Source organism: Cibotium barometz, chromosome 49 (assembly GCF_041138505.1).
Source record: "Cibotium barometz isolate CiBa-2024 chromosome 49, ASM4113850v1, whole genome shotgun sequence".
NCBI lineage: Eukaryota > Viridiplantae > Streptophyta > Polypodiopsida > Cyatheales > Cibotiaceae > Cibotium > Cibotium barometz.
In genome coordinates this window covers 28,583,424-28,598,701 of record NC_141094.1, presented here as the reverse complement: position 1 = coordinate 28,598,701, position 15,278 = coordinate 28,583,424, and the positions used below count along the sequence as shown (strand labels likewise).

The 15,278-nt window shown below is 35.0% G+C and overlaps 1 long non-coding RNA gene across 1 annotated transcript; it reads right to left on the bottom strand.

Moving 5' to 3' along the window:
• Nucleotides 1-2,689: 2,689 nt before the first annotated feature.
• LOC147610463 (uncharacterized) lies at nt 2,690-3,793 on the bottom strand. The gene is made up of 3 exons (XR_015264083.1): nt 3,627-3,793; nt 3,246-3,319; nt 2,690-3,120 (listed from the first exon to the last, which is right to left on the bottom strand). It is a non-coding gene; the product is annotated as an uncharacterized LOC147610463 (long non-coding RNA).
• Between the last annotated feature and the right edge of the window lie 11,485 nt (nt 3,794-15,278).

Below are 15,278 nucleotides of genomic sequence, written 5' to 3'. Positions count from 1 at the left end.
TGTTCTATATGCAAAGGAAAAATGCACATGCAAGTTTGAATTACAATCTCCTATGATCCTATTTCTATATGTCTTAGCATTCTACTCCCCAAACTCTTTTAAATTTACCCCTTTTTCTACACCCTACTCTTTTTCATAGTTTTACTTCTTTCATAAAGGTGTTGCACACAAATTCTATATATTAATAAATCCTAATGATTATCATTTATCCTCATTGTTATAAACATACTCCTTTCTTTATTACAAAAATGGTTTCATATGCAAAGGAAACATGTACATGCAAGTTTGATTTACAATCTCCTATGATCTAGTGTTATATATATCTTAACATTCTACGCCCTAACCTCTTTAAAGTCTTTTAAAAATTTCCCTTTCTACACCATGCCCTTACAAATATACGATGAAGGTGTTGCACATGCAAATAAAAAACACACATGCAAGTCACAATCCCCTATGATCCTATTTCTATATATCTGAGCATTCTACTCCCCAAACTCCCCAAACCTCTTGAAATTTATCCCTTTTTACACCCTACTTTACCATTTATTACAAATATACTCCTTTATATGGTAAAGTTGTTGCACATGCAAATTCTATGTATTAATAAAGCCTTATAATTACCCTTTATCCTTACTATTATAAACATGCTCCTTTCTACACCCTACCCTTTATTACAAATATACTTCTTTCTAGAGCCTACCATTTATTACAAATATACTTATTTTTATGGTATTGAAGTTATTGCAAATGCAAAGGAAAAACATACATACAAGTTGATTTATAATCTCCTATCATCCTATTTCTTTATATCTTAGCATTTTGTACTCCCAAAATTCTTTTAAATTCACACCATTCTACACCCTATCCTTTACAAAAAATATACTCCTTTCTATGGTGTTGCATGTGCAAATGAAAAACACACATGAAAGTTTGATTCACAATCCCCTATGATCCTATTTCTATACATCTTAGCATTCTACTCCCCAAACTCCCAGAACCTTGTTAATTTTTCCCCTTTCTACACCCTACCCTTTATTTCAAATATATACTCCTTTCTATGGTAAGTTTCTACACCCTATCATTTATTACAAATATACTCCTTTTTATGGTATTGAAGTTGTTACATATGCAAAGGAAAAACACACATGCAAGTTACATATGCAAAGGAAAGCACACATGCAAGTTTGATTTACAATCTCCATTTCTAAATATCTTAGCATTATACTAGCCAAACTTTCCAAACTCTCTTAAAATTTTCCCTTTCTAGATCCTATCCTTTAATATAAATTTACTCCTTTCTATGGTAGAGTTCATGCACATGAAAATGAAAAACACACATGCAAGTTTGATTCACAATTCCTTGCGATCATATTTCTATATACTCTCCAAACACTTTTAAATTTTCTTCAAACTTCTCACAATGCTCTATCTTTCAAACTCAAACTCTTTTAATTTTTCTCCAAACTCCTTAAAATAACCTAGCATGCAAATATTGATTGTGACATCATTCAAAAAATCAACCACCCATTTCTTGACACATTAGCATGTTGCTACATGAACCAATAATTAAAGAACAAAGTCATGCCACACATTGCAAGGTGGTAATTCTCTACTTTCTTATAAGTTCTATGTATGTTTTTCTTCTTAAGTTACATACGTTGTTCTACTTAAGTTATACAAATAGTATTTATATTTTGCTTAAGTTATACATATAATATTTTTGTTTTGCCTCTTAACACTTCCTTTGTTTTTCTACAATATCCACTATAGAATATATGAGAAAACTAATTGTTGTTTACTTTGAATTGTGAAGTGTATGAATCAATAAATTAATTTAATAAATTGCTAAGACGGTTCTTTTCAACATATAAGTATTTTTTCATGTAGGTATACAAATGCATGTAAAATAACATGTTGATGCATTCTTACTTTTATATATGCATGTTTTCTTGTATATATGCATACGCAAGTACATTATGTACACACATTTTTTAGTATGAATTCAAATTTGTGCACATATATGATGCGTACACAAATTAAAACAATACATGTACACACGTTTTATAGTATGAATCAAGTTAAAACATTAACATGCACACACTTTTTAGTATGAATTCCAACTTGTGATGCTTTCCTAAAATATCTAATTATTGAAACTTTATATCATCTATTTTCAATCCTTCTTGCCACATACTATTGAGTTTCAAGTGACTTTAATATATTTTTTAAAATCCTAGAGTTATAATACTTGCTTCATATAAACAGAAGTAGTTGAAACATCACTCTTACATCCTTATTAGCAATTATGGTACATTTTTGCAATTTATTATCATACATCCTTTTTTTTAAAAGACTATATAATTATAGAAAGTACTAAGGATTTAGAACATGTTCAATTTCTTATAGTGAGAAATTGGTAACCATCCACAAATATTAAGTAAAGAAGTGGGCCTTAGCAAAAATAGTAGCCAAAATTAAGAGATTATGAATCAAGTCTCTAAAATATTAGAAATGGACCTTCTAAACTAGGATATTTAAAAGTTAGGACTAGATATTTCACTATTCATTAAGTTTTGACCATTATACTCCTAAGGATATTCTTTGTAAAGAGAAAACAATTGTACAAAGTGATAATGGTCATAAGTGTACAAAGTATGTTTTTTGTAAAGATACATAAGCATATATTTATATTTTACAAAAATATGTGGGTAAAAGTGTTGCAATAAAACTATGCATATATTTATATTTTACAAAAAGATGTGGGTAAAGGTGTTACAATAAAACTATGCATATATTTATATTTTACAAAAAGATACATATGCATCTTTTTGTAAAGATACATATGCACATATTTATATTTACAAAAAGATGTGGGTAAAAGTGTTACAACAAAGCTATAGAGCATTCAAATTTAAAGGTCTTGTAGAGTGTAAAACTATAGATGCAAATACATATGCACTTGTATATGTATAAACACTAGAGAAGAAGCTAGCATGAATTGGCACAAATGTAATCTGGGTGAGAAATTGCTTCTTTTAGATCTCTAGAAAGGACACTCCTTCCAACTTCTTCATTTTTTTCATGTCGAACCACTTCACTAGGTTCATTCAAACCTTGCACCTGCACATACTAAAATTTTGTTATTGATACTACGAAGCTTGGCCTATTGTCACATTATTTAATTGCTATTAGATTAGTGTTTATGAAGTTATTCTCTTTTACAAGAAAACTCTAGACATAAGAACCTTGTCAATAGGTGGTTTCACCCATTTAAGTGTAGCTGTGAGACTAGATTTTTGAAATGAATCATCCATAGCACCTGCATGCATTAAAATAATCAATTAAGCTCATAAAATTAAGTAACTTAAATGAAAAAATTTGAAGCAAGAGAGGTTCTGAAAAAACATAAAATTAAGTGACAACTTTAAAGCAAGAGAGGTTTTTGATGTATAAGTCAACAATTGTTTCAAGGCAAGCATGTGGTTTTCTTGAATTTAAAGTAAGAGAATTGATAAAAATATAAAATTTCCTTTTGTATCAAATTCAAGATAGATGAGAATCTAAATCTTCTTTGAATAGGGTATGCTTTACTTCAAGGAATGATTAACAAAGGCTAAATGACATACCTAATGGGAGAAAATGACGAGTTGCAAAACAAGAGTTTGCAGCAAGCAAAAGAAGAAGAAAGAGATTGGAGTATAAACGATTCATGTTAAAGGAGAAAGAGGAAGGAAAATTAAGAGGTTCTAAGGAAATAAAGAGAAGATATTACGTATTTCAAGAGAACTACAAGGAGAAGATTTGTTGTGACCCAATGTAAAAGGGAGAGATATCTACCTTAAATAAGTGTGCTTGAAGAGGAGGTGGACAACTTGGCTAGGTGACTCAAAGGCAAGATCCAAAATACAAGGAGAGGTTGTGGTAGCTAGTGTTGCCAGTGAGATAAAGGGCTATGATGTGATTGCCACCCCACATTTGATATGATGCCATCCCCACACAATATGAGGCTAGCTATGACCACTCAAGCAATATGTAACTTCATTATCATTTCATAATTTTTAAATCTTTCTTTTTTTCTTTACAAAGATAAAAATCTTAGTTATTAAAAAATAAAACATTGGTTTAAATGTAAAAGAAATGATATTAAACCATGCACAAGAATCATGCATGTAGGTTTTCAAATCATTAGATGAGTACAAAGAAGAGTGTCATTCAAAACCCCTTGATTGAATTCATAATTTTTCTCCTTTTGTGTGTAGAATTACTTTAGCTTTTCAATATAATGTTTTTAGAGTGGAAAACTCATCATGTTATTTTTTTGAAACATACAACATTGTTATTTTGAAAATATCATTCTCAAAAGATGGAGCACTTGAACTAATGATAAGTTTACAAATGTGGAGATGGTTATGATTGTGCAAAATTTTTGATGATTTTTTTATCATGCACACTTTAATAATTAATAGAATACATCAGTTTTAGTATCAAGATAGTTCCTTTTTTAGTATTATATATGGAGGATGAGATCTTGTTGATAGAGGCTTGTGTGTGCACGCAACCCACCACAATATTGAAATCTACTATATTTTATGTTTTTAATATCAAAATATTTTTCTTCAACCATATTTTGTTTATAATATAGTTAAAAACACTTTTGTCTAGTATATATGGACTAGTAATAAGGACTTTCATTAAAGTTTTTTATATGTGGATAAATTTATTCATGGGAGTTATATATTCCTTTACATAGTTAATTATGGACTAGTAAATAAGGACTTTCATTATCTATAGGTCGCATGCAAAAAACAAAATTTTCTTTGTGGACAAATTTATTCACAAACGTTATATGGTCCTTTACATAGTTAATTAGGCAAATTTAATATATATTTCTTCCATATACCTACCATTTTTTGTAAATTTGGATTCTATTCTACCTAATTTTAACTAAATCTATTTTCAAAAATAAAATAAAGATCATTAGCATGGACTTCAATAGTGTGTATATTGATGATGTAACAAATGCGTGTATGTGCCTGCCACACACACACACACACACACACACACACACACACACACACACACACACACACACACACACACACACACACACACACACACACGTGCTTGGGCATGCGCTTACAATTGCATACACAAGTAGGTGCATGATCACACATTTTTTTGTCATAGTTCCTCAACAACACTTGAAATAATTTGTGCTAATGTATGCAAGAATACTTTAATACTTATAATTTTTATGATTATTTACTGAGAAAGATCCCTAAAAGGAAAAATAAAATGATCTTGGTTTGTAAAACTAGATCTATATACCTATTTTAATTTGGAGAGAAAGATGCTTTGAAATGATCTAATAATAATTATTTCTTCTTTTTTTGGTATCGACAAATTATTTACACCCAAAGGAGTTGGGTGTAAATTATTTACACCCAAAGGAATCTTTTTTTGGTATCGACAAATTATTTACACCCAAAGGAGTTGGAGTTTTTTCCCAAGATTCCATGATGAAGCTTGTCTTTTGATGTCTATACCCACCTTGAATTACAAAATAAAAATTGTTATTTCTTTATTATTTTATGATACTGAAATCACAAAATACCTAGTTAACTTGTCAAAATTTTAGTAGCGTGTGGAGATAAAGTTAGTGCTGCACATCATCATAAGATTTTTTTGTTTTTTTATCTAGGACATGATGTTACAAGGTTGTAAAATGGTATTTACATATGTGCATGACATTTTCATTAAACATTCTTCTAACTCTGTATATTTTTAAGCATTAAGGTTTGAAAACTAGCACCAAGTTCTATTCAATATCCTTTCACATATGATAGATAACCACAAGCTTACTTTTTGAATAGTTCAACTTTTAGCCACACGATTTTCATCACACATTAAAACAAAGAAAATGTGAAAAGCACCTTTTTATATCACATTATACCATTTCACATCAAGCCATGATGAATTTGACACAAACTTTTCTTTGAAAGGACATCTTGGGTAAAATTTAAACACAATGAGCACGCTAAAAGTATTAAAACATAATTTGGAAGCTATGATACAAATATATTGATTCAAAATAGTTATTTTGTGAAAGATATACAAGAGTATATAGGTTTTTGATGTACTTGGTACAACAAGAACGTTAACAATGTGTCTAAAAATATCAATTGATGATATGACACAAAATGTAATGATGTCTTACTCATTAAAGTGAAGGATTAAGTCATGTGGAAAAAGCTCATGGCTTATTAAAATTTTAATATAAATCTTTAAATATTAAAAAGGTATAAAATGCACCAAGTAAAATTAAATAAGTCTATGGGATGCAATGCAACACTCAAGGTTTTTAGGGATCTCATAAGATGAACTACAACGTAAAACCATTCCTCTCAAATAATTAATGGAAAAGACATACAAAAGAAACTTACAATAAAACTAGAAATTTCTCAAATTTGTTTAAAGACAGAAGGAGTACTTCTTTGAATAACAAAAAAGAATATGCTCTGTAACTTAGTAATATGTAAATATATGATAAATGACCTGTGTATTTGAAATGATGTGAGATTTGTAAATGCTTTCGAGTCTAAACTTTTGATGAAAATTCAATGTTCATCTATGTTTCTTTATATTTTTTCCATTTATATTTTTTAATTCAATGTAGTATTTTTTAAACATTGGTAGGAAACCTTTATTCACTTTACAAAATGCTTTGTTAATGGAAGTGTTTTCTATTTTAGAGCACATCTTTCTACACACACATATTTTCAATACAATCTAAGTTGCGAAATCCAATGAACAATCCCTACCAACAACAAGCAACATTTAGCCACTCTTGCATTTGAAAGCAATTCAAAATTATAACTAAGAGAATAATTATAAAGAAGATAAATACAAATAATTAAAATTTAGTGTTAGAAAGCTAAACTAAACTACAAGTGTAGACGTCATTCCACATACAAACCATGAATAAGACATCCTAGTCTTATTCTTCTAAACTAAATGTACTCTACAATTATGTCGATACAATATTAAATGATACAACATCCTAGTCTTTGAGTCCATATGATTTACTACTTTACATTGAGTGGGAAAGTATACCATATGCAGGGCTTCACATCCATTTACTAAGGGGCATTAAAGCTAGTTGATTGGCTTATCTAAGCGTTGTGTGAATTGAAAGGAGAGGAAAAATTGGTTATCGCTCACAACTCTCCTCAAAAGTAAACATTTGTTAGTCCCACTAGACCCACACCACTCACTTCCAAACTAGTAGACCACACTTCCTCAGTCCCACTAGACACACACCATAAAATGATACTCACTTCCAAACTCATATACCACACTCAGATGCACTCATCTTGTTTGCCCCTTTTTAAGCCAATCTGAGGCCCATGTGAATAAACCCTTATACTATTAGATGCATATCTTTTAAGATCTCTTAAAGCATAAAAACACGCTTTCTAAGCACGAGCACCTTTGAAAACCATATGTATACACCACATAAACACATTTGCAGACCTCTCTATATCTATGCCTAGGTCTGAGCTTTAAGTATACCCCATATATCTACAATTTGAAACATAAAAGATGATAAATGTTTTGAAGTAAGCTTATGTGATCAACCTCTAGTCTTAATAAGGTTTTGAGTCATTATACACACGAGAAGATGAGGCAATAAGAATAGAGCATGGCATCTCTCTCTCTTTAGGTCGCCCACCCTTGAGCTCTCCATACAGACTATAGTTTTCCTTTTTAAATGGCTAGATTTGCTTTTCGCCTAATGCTTCATAGGCCTCATGATAATTGTATGTACATTGATCTATTCCTCTGTAAGCACCAAAGGTGCATAAAATGGTAGCCCCTCTCATGAGCTAGTCTTTCAAGCATGCACACCAACAAAGAGGACCTTACATCATTCCGTTTCCACTGTGTATCCACCTGTATATTTACACTAGTTGCCTAGGAGCTGGTTGTTGTTCATATGCTTACAAATTGAATCTAGTCTTCACCATTTAGATGCTAACACCTTGCCATATACATATCATGTGAACCCACCAACATGCGCACATGTACAATCTAATGCATTCAACAACCCCATCACAGGTTGGCATCACCAAGCCTTGTCCACACAAAATCTCCTAATACCACTTATGTACACTTGTAAAAAACCTTATAAGCATAGAAAATAAATCCTTCATCTTAGCCCCCCTCTAGGCAAGGAGGGTTAAAGCTCCTTGTTATCCACTAGTATAGGTAAACACCTAGAATATCAACACAAACCTACATAACCATCGTTGCTGATAAACCTACAAGTCAATTCTATGTCATGCCTTGTAAACACCCAGAATATCAACACCAACCTACATAACCATCCTTACTACCAAACACCTGAAAGTCAACATAGTAACTAAACCTCATCCTTGAAACCTTTAGAAGATCATCATGTCCCTGTGACACTCTCTCGCCTCATTATTGAGACCTCCAAAAATCTATAAAGTCCCAGTCATGCCCACAAGAAAAACCAAGCCGCCTCACAAAGACCAACCATAACATAAGAGTCATTGTCAATGATCTATCCTATAAGCATTCCCCAAGCTTCATTGTTGAAACCATCAGAACATAGGCACCCTTACAACACATCCTCAAGACACCATGTCCACATGATGGCATCTCTTTCATCTCACTCAATCACCAAATGTTTCCAAATATCACCCATATAAGGCATGTACATGATTGACTTTCTCACCATCAACACTTTCCACATTCAATCCAAACAAACAAAGTAATAAAAAGAACTTTAGCAATGAAATTTGGGTAATAACAGTGTACATGATCTTCATTTTCTATAGCTTGTGTTCTTTCATCTTGATCTTCAAAAAGAACTCTAAAATGGGTAAATAACACATCTGCACACTGTACATGATCTTCAAAAAGAACTCTAAAATGGGTAAATAACACATCTGCACACTGTACATGATCTTCATTTTCTACATCTTGTGTTCTTCTGTCTGCATCTTCAATGTCTCCTCTTTCCTCTTGATAAGGTAAATTGCATCTTTAAAGCTCTTTGGGTACCCTCGAAGCACATCTCTTCATTGAAATCTTCAAGGAACATACAAACATAATGGCTTTCAGCACAAAACAAGCACAAAACAAATAATTAAACCCATGGCACCTCAAATCATTGTTTGAGCAAAGGGATTGATGCCCTACTACATCTCTACAAAAAATGGATATGTGGGAAAAAAAGGTAGGGCTTCACATCCATTTACAAAGGGGTGATGAACCTAGTTGATTGGCTTATCTAAGTTTTGTTGTATGAATTGAAAGGAGATGAAAAATTGGTTTCTCAATCTGTAAGATTCCTCCCTTCAGCTTTTGAGGTGTAAAGGTATAAGAACCTTCCCTTTTAATCTTATAATTATTCGCCTCTCTGAAATAAAAGAAAGATTCTATTTTACCCTATTTTGGCCTGGAGAGAGAAAATGTCTAGAGGGAGGTAATTCAAAATTGAGATATTTTTGGATATAAAAATCCTCCTAGTGTCTAAAATGGTTTCCCTTGAAACAGAAATTCAAAAAGAACTTTCAATTGTATAATTGGAATTAATTAAAAATAGGTATAAAGGACCTTAGCCTAAGGGTCCAGATTTTCAGAAGTTTTTGGATTATAGTCCGATTAAGGTTCCTATGGGCCAATATGATCAATCCAAGTGTGGGGAGGAGATAAATTCAATTTATAAAAAAAAACCCAAAAATGAGTAAATGCTCACTTAAGATGAAGAGTTGACTGAGTACAAGGTTTATTAGTAAAAAACTATGAATATTTCTATGGTAAGGAGAAGGGGGATCTTCAAGGGACGTCTATTTCACATGTGTGGAAGAGTTTTAAACTAAAAAATAATAAGATTTTTATCTCTCCTCTCTTCTATTTCAAAACTAGATCCAAAAAGTAAGCTGAACTGGCCCAAAAATGGTCAAAAATTGACTAAACTGATCTGGAAAATTCTAGAATCAGTTTGCTTGGTTAGAGGCTCACTTTTTCCTATAAATATGAGCCTACCCTCTTTGTAAAAGAGCTTAATGGTGTTTATGCATTGTTACTCTACTTCTATCTCCTAAACCATCTACATTGAATTTTTTTAATGATTCAATTGTTTTTGGCCTAATCCTCTCCAAAGAGAATTGGTGGCCACTCTTGCTTCAAACAACAGTAGAACCCTCAATCCCTCAAGCCAAAGGAGAGCTTACAAGCTAGGAGGGAAAGTAAAAAGTTAAACATAAAAAAAGAAAAAAAAATAAAATTCGGTTTTCAAACTTCCATGTGCTAGAGCACAAGGTACATCTAACATGAAAGAATAGTTTATGACATGAAATCTAACATTTCTCTAGTTATAGGCTCTATTATTTTATTTGTTGAGATATCGAGCTCATCTACAAGTGAGGCGGTGGACACTGATGACCCGCCTGGGGAGGAATAGGTCCCACACTTACACCACTGGCATGGTTGGTGAGATCATGGGTGATATGCAGCCAGTGGGATGACAGGCTGTGTGACAGCCATTCTAGAGACTAGCAGCCAGTGGGATGACAGGCTGTGTGACAGCCATTCTAGAGACTAGCATTGTTATAGCGCCAGCTCATTTAGTTGGCTTCACACTATAGAGAACCCTAGTATGTATTTGGTTGAGTACCTTTTCATTGTGTGTACTCTTATCTTTGTATATGGTGTGTTGAGTGTTGTGTGAAGTAGAAGAAGATTTTCAGCCTCTCACCTTGTGTGTTCTCTTTTAGGGTTTTGTGAGTGTGTGTGTGCTTGCAAGAGCTCAAGCTCTCTTCTCCCCTACATCTTTTCATGGTATCAGAGCATGGTTCATGTAAGGACTGAGCTGCTGCAAGCAAGAGAAGCATAGGAAGTGGTACAAGGGTAAGAGCTTCATCTACTCTTCCCTATTTGTGTTGGCGATACACCCTTGTCTCGGGAGCTCTACGGGAGGCACCGGCAAACGATCTCTGATTGAGGAGCTTTCTTCACAAGAGTAAAGCTATAGGGCAACTACATAGTCCTATAGGAAGCATTTTTTGGACCGAAAATGTGTTTTGGGCACGTTAGGACCTCTGGTTTTCAAAAAGGAGGCGATTTCAAGCACGGTGGTGGGTAAGTCATCGATTCTCTGCACAACTTTGTTTTAAGAACTGCAGGAAGACAGATTGGTTGTGCAGGCATTATGTGTGCTGCAACAAGGAGGTCAATAGTTGCCATTGGGTGTATGTATGCACATTGAGGTCATTGGTTGACATTTGAGTGTAGTACAGTACCGCTATAAAAAATACAGCAGTTTATGCAGGACAAACCAGAGTGCTGTTTCTAGTAAATGTGTGTGTCTGGCAAGATGTTAAATGATGGCATAAACCAGATTGTTGCTGAGAAGCTTGATAAGAATAACTTCCATGCTTGGAGGTTCAGGTTGACAAATTTCCTAATGGGAAAGGGTTACTGGGACTACATAGAAGGTGAGCATGACGAGACACCGGAGATACCGAAGATCAATCCGATTGCTACTACAGATGTGAAAGAGTTCAAGGATTGGAACCAAGGAGCCAGAAAAGTTATGTATTGGCTCTCTATCACTATACATGACACCATGATTGGGCACATACAGGATGCCAAGTCTCCCAAGGAGGCATGGGACACCTTGGTAAAACTCCATGAAACGAATACCAAGGCACGAAAGATACAGTTGAAGAATGAACTTCATACCGTGGAGAAAAAGAGTATTTCTGTGAATGACTATGCATTGAAGATCAAGGGTATTGTGGAATCCCTTGCATCTATTGGCGTTTCAGTAGATGATGATGATAAGGTGGAAGTCTATTTGCGTGGTCTCAAGCCACAATACAAGGCATTCAAGACGTCTATTCAGACTTCGAAAACATTCCCAATTTCACAGATTTGGTGTCTATGTTGATTATAGAAGAGAAGAGCTTGGGTGAAGACCAACAATCTTCACAAAACAAAAACAGTTCAGAGCAACAGGCCTTCTACACAAGTTCAAGAAGAGGACGAGGTAGAGGAGACCGTGGACGCGACCAAGGAGGTGGCCGAGCAGGTAATCAGAATTATGGCCAACAACAACAAAAACAACAACAACAATCCCAAAATTCACAACAACAACAACACGCAGGTGGAAGAGGCTAATTCAGAGGCAGGGGGAGTCAAAGAGGTCATGGAAATTGGCAAAGGCAGTATAATGATACATGTGGATGCTTTTATTATGGTAAGCCTGGACATGTGCAGGCATATTATTATAAGAAGCAGGCTGACATGCAAAATGGGAAATTACAGCAAAACAACTATGCATCCTTGAGTAGAAACAATGAGGATAATGAAAGGTTGTTTGTTATGCAGCATGTCGTTAATGCCATGTTTGAAAATGTTGAAGCAGCACATAAAGATGATGTATGGTACATTGATTCAGGTGCTTCGAAACCACATGACAAGTCATGGGGAGTGGTTCAAGGAGATGAAAAACCTTGAAAGATCGGGTTTTGTGGAAACAGGGGACGACACTGCTCATCCAATTGCCCATGTTGGAGATGTGCCATTGTCTATGCAGGATGGCAAAGTGAAGTACCTTACAGATGTACTTCATGTTCCGAACATAACAAAGAATCTGGTTTCAGTTGGCCAGATGATTGAGCAGGGTTTGCAGGTTCGTTTTAATCCTGATGGTTGTTATGTTGAAGACTTTAAAGACAAGTGCAAGTTGGTTGCAAAAGGCAACAGAGTGGGCAAAATGTTTACATTGAATGTAAACATGTCTGAAGTGAGTGCTGCGATATTTGCAAATGGTTCAGGAATTGTTGCAAACATAGACATTTGGCATAAAAGAATTGGACATGTGAATGTGTAGAGAATGAAGTCTATGCAGACTAAAGGAATTGTGACAGGGTTACCAAAGTTTGAAGTTGAAGGTATGCAGAAAATATGTTAAGCATGCCAATTTGGAAAGCAAACAAAGCATGTATTTTCACGTGACAGAAATGTGAGCAGAAATGCACTAGATGTTGTGCATTCAGATGTATGGGGTCCTAACGAAGACCATGTCTATGGGAGTCTACAGGTATTATGTGACATTTATTGATGGTGGACCACACAAGGAAAGTGTGGGTATACTTCATAAAGGAGAAGAGTGAGGTGTTCACTCATTTTCGGAATTTCAGAGTTATGGTTGAAAAGCAAACAGGGAAATATGTAAAGTGCCTAAGGTCAGATGGAGGGGGAGACCAATGAGTTCTCTGAATTTTTGAAGAAGAATGGTATTCAGAGATGACAGCTTACATGCAGATACACTCCACAGCAAAATGGAGTTACTGAGCAAAAAAACAGGCACATTGCTGAGATTGCACAAGCATTGATGGGAGAGAAGAATATGCCGCATAGCTATTGAGCTGAGGCTATTTCTACAGCATTTTACATTATGAATAGGACTCCAACTGTAGCCATACACGATGTAACTCCAGAGGAGAGGTTTACTGGCAAAAATCCTGATTTGTCTCATCTGAAAGTCTTTGGATGCATTGCATATGTGCATGTGCCAAATGAGCTAAGAAGAAGAACTAAGCTAGATCCAAAAGCTGAAAAATGTGTGTTTATTGGATATTCCCTTGAGCAAAAGGGATACAGGTGTTATAACCCTGCTACACGTGAGTTGAGGGTAAGCAGGGATGTTGTTTTTTATGAGATGAGCAGCTGGTATGCTGCTGAAAAAGAAGCTGTTGGGACTGATGTGAGTGGAAATGTGGTTCCACAGAATGCAAGTCAGCAATCACAGTCTTTGAGTGGACCAGGAGAGTCCTCATCTAGTGGTTCAGTTGATAGACAATGTGATTAGTACATCACATAAATGCAAAGAGAAAGTGGTTGAGCCCCTTAGTATGCCTGACATTTCTGCAGGGCATTCTCATGTTGATGGAGAGTCTGGTGGCTCAGAGATTAGCCTTGGTGAGGATCTTGAGATACCAGCTATAAGAACACCTGGTGTAAAGAAGGCTATGGAAGCCATGAATGCAAAGCTACGAAGATCTGGGAGAGTGAAGAATCTTGTGCAGAGCTTTACCTATATGATGGTTATGTGGCACATCACTATGCATACATGGCAAAAGTTGTGCAGGTGTTGTAGAGCCCACATGCATTGCTGAGGCTGTTGGAAATGTGTTTTGGGAGAAAGCTATGGATGAGGAGATGGATGCACTATATGGAAATGAGACTTGGGATTTAGTGAAATTGCCTGAAGGTAAGAAAGCCATTGGATGCAAGTGGGTGTACAAAGTAAAACATAACAGTGATGGAAGCATAAGCAGGTACAAGGCTAGATTGGTAGGATATGCATAGACATATGGCATTGATTATGAGGAAACTTTCAACCCAGTTGCCAAGATAGCAACATTGAGAGTTGTGATAGCAGTGGCTGTGTCAAAGCAATGGTCTTTACATCAGATGGATGTAAAGAATGCATTCTTGCATGGGGATTTGTAGGAAGAGGTGTATATGTTGCAGCCACCTGGTTATGAGGATGTGAGTCACCCCGAGCATGTTTGCAGGTTGAAGAAAGCCTTGTATGGCTTAAAACAAGCACCAAGAGCATGGTCTAACAAGATTTTTGAATATCTTGTCACTATTAGCTTTCATGTAGCCAATGCAGATTTCTCGCTGCTGTATGTGAGACACAGTGATAGAGGGGTTGTGCTTGTTGTCATCTATGTAGATGACTTGATCATTGCGGGGGATCATGATGCAGAGATCTTTGATGTAAAGATCTTGCTTAGACAAAAGTTTGAGATGAAGGATCTCAGGGAGCTCAGATATTTCTTGGGCATTGAGTGATTAGGTCACCACATGGTATTGGATTACTACAGAAGAGACAGTATGGCTTGGACATGTCGTCCAAGTATGGTATGACAGGCTCTAAGCCTATCTCAGTGCCATTGGATCAGAATAGCAAGTTGAGTGTAGATTAAGGAGAGATTTTGGAGGATCCTACTATGTATAGTTGCATAGTAGGAAGCTTGATCTACATGATGATCACCATGTCAGATTTGAGCTATGCTATTGGGTTGGTGAGTTAGTTTATGCAGGTTCCTCGAAAGCTGCATTTGGATGCATTGAGATGCATATTGAGGTATGTGAGGTCTACTTTGCATTGTGGACTATTTTATGAAACTGGGATAGAGATATGTGTACATGGGTACACAGATGCTGAT